Source organism: Olea europaea, chromosome 21, assembly GCF_002742605.1.
Source record: "Olea europaea var. sylvestris chromosome 21, O_europaea_v1, whole genome shotgun sequence".
Taxonomy (NCBI): domain Eukaryota; kingdom Viridiplantae; phylum Streptophyta; class Magnoliopsida; order Lamiales; family Oleaceae; genus Olea; species Olea europaea.
In genome coordinates this window covers 14,120,240-14,123,089 of record NC_036257.1, presented here as the reverse complement: position 1 = coordinate 14,123,089, position 2,850 = coordinate 14,120,240, and the positions used below count along the sequence as shown (strand labels likewise).

At 32.5% G+C, this 2,850-nt stretch overlaps 1 pseudogene; it reads right to left on the bottom strand.

Annotated features, from left to right (window-relative positions):
* Nucleotides 1-2,408, bottom strand: part of LOC111370157 — a 6,028-nt pseudogene extending 3,620 nt beyond the window's left edge.
* Between the last annotated feature and the right edge of the window lie 442 nt (nt 2,409-2,850).

The window sequence follows — 2,850 nt, the reverse complement described above, 5'->3', positions numbered from 1 at the left end:
AAGTTTTCATAGAATTTCAGAATTCCATTAAAAAAGGGAATTTTTTTTTTCTTCGAGTTTCCTAAACATTTCCGGAGAGTTTCCAAAGAATTTCATTTTCCAAAACGAAACGCTAGCGTCCAGAGAGTTTCCATGAATCATAGGTTTTAGCCAATGAAAGTCCAACGCACAAAAATAAGAAAAATCATGCATCTCTACACTGTACACTTCACATCACCTACAATCTAAATACTGTACTGATCAACTTCTAATTAACTTCTATCTCAATCATGTGATGCAATATTAGTCTTTGACATATAGATGTTAAACTGGTCAAATAAGAAAATAAAATCACATCAATTTCTTGAAAACACTACTAATTAGAAGTAAAAGACAAGAAATTTGATTAAATAAGTCAATAAAATCTTCACAGTCCATATACAGTTAATAATTTATTTTCTTGGAGAGTATAAAGGGATTTACCATAAGAGCAAAACCAGAAACGGAAGCCCATGAATTGGCAATATTAGAGCCGGCGAGCTCGAGCTCTCCAAGGTGGACTGGCCGGCGAACATTACAGACACCAAAGGTATAAAATAGTAAGCAATGTGTAAGTGTTATACCCTAAGTCTAATCAACCTTGGACATAAATACTTTTAATATATAATTAATGCAATTTAATGGCAGATCTGTTATTTAATTAATAAACAATTAAATTAAATAATAGAGTTCGTGATTCAAATCTTCGTAATTTGTTAGTCACAAGAAGTTGTGATTGTGAGATACAAATTACATATGATTGAATCTTAAATCATCCATGGTCGTAAGTAATAATGAAATACGGATATCGTTATTACAGATAGACCATCATGTGTGGCATTTCTTACTTGTGAAGTAAGTAGTTGATCTCACAAGTTAAAGTGTGATGCCACTTAAATGAACACGTGTATGTTTTGTTAAAGAACAAAATATTGGAGACCCACCGAGAGATTTCATATGGATAACTATCCGAGTATCAGTGGTTAATCTCTAATGTTCGGTGGTGAAATTGGTCCTTTGACTTGAGGTCGTTATGGTACCTTATATGAGGATAGTCGTACTTTAGAGATATTAGATGTTGCTTTGCCAAGAGCCGCTAATATGACATCATTCAGGTATGTCAAGAATCGTATAAAGGTTGTGAATGATCAATAGAGGATTCGTTACTCTTAGATAGTAAGAGATTATGATCTGCGTTTCATTCAATTAAATCGATAACGAAATCCTTGGTCGAGGTGTACTCATAAGTTGAAAGAAGTTTTCGACTTATATTGACTTAATAGTGAAATGAGAGATATAATCGATAATCGGGATTGACACACTTTCATATCTCGTAATTGATCAAATCATATTGATGAAGAGATTATATTTTTACGGTGAACGAACGAGTTTGATTTTATCATACCACGTGACATTTCTTGTTATATGTATTGCCCTAACACATTGCTAGATGTCAATCTGGGATGGCGAGGGTAAATTGGTGATAAATTAAAAGGGTGTTTTAATTTATCAATTTTGATTAGATTAAAATAATATTTCATCTCGTTAGACATCTTGATCGAGAACCTAATGGGTTGCACACAGAAGGAGAACTGGAAGATTGTGATTTATCAATTAATTAGTTTAACAAGTGTTTGATAAATTAATTAATTGGGTTGCTTATTTATAGCCTCGAATTAATTAATTGGATTAATTAGTTTACGGACCGTATTTAATTAAATGAGTTAATTAAATATTGGATCGGGCCAGGTCAAGTCCGTTTAGGCTCATATAAATAAGTTATTAGGGTTTACAAATCAATAGAGAAAATTCATTATTCTTGTTAGCACAAGAAGAAAACCTTAATCCTACAATCTTGTTCTTTGTGTGGATCGAAAACTCTAATCCTATAATCTTGTTCTTTGTGTTGATCACCGTTAGAGGCTGGACAATTGAACAATTGTAGGTGGCGAATCAAGATCGTTGGAACAAAGAATAGCAAAGGAGTTTGCAGATCTCGACAAAAGGTACATCTTTTATCACAATTTCTATCTAAACACAAAGACGATCCTTGATGAGAATCGAAAATTATTTTAATTTTTTGTTGAGCATGTTAAATAGATTCCCAACATAACGTTGGTCAGAATCATGGACAATGCGAAGAGAATCTGATCTTTCGCCTCATCCACATCGATAATCTTGCTCCACCACCTCTCCGCCGCATTGTTTACCAGTAGAGAACTGGTCTCTGCCTCTGCATAGTAGGAAGACATTTTCTCGGTTTCCCCTACCCACTTGCCCAATTTCCTCATTCCTCATCAGTCTTCTTCGGATTTGAAACCTCATAAAACTCGAAAAGCTGCTACTAGTATATATTTCTAATTAAATAATGGATGGTCAACATAAATTTTAACAAGATGGCAAAATATTTTGTCTCGTTGATCTCTCGAAAATACGAAACCCAACTTGTATAATATTTAATTCAACTTCGTGCCGTCATATTTAACATGACTAAGTTATCGCCACAACACTTACCACTCAAAAGTGTGGTGTCCATCCATACACTCCATCGACTATACATTTATATATATACTCTTTTGAATGCAAGTAATCATCAATTGACAGATAATATAAATGTATAAAAATGAATGGTTTATTAAGTATCGATATTTAATTTATGTTAAGTATCAATGATACGACAATTATTTAATTCTTGAGACATATCATAAACTTTTATATCGATGAATTTGATGTACCATATCACCATTAGGTTAAACACTAGTGAATGACATATCAATTAATTGATGAATAAATTTACAATGAGTCTTAATATTTAAAGTAAATTTATTATTG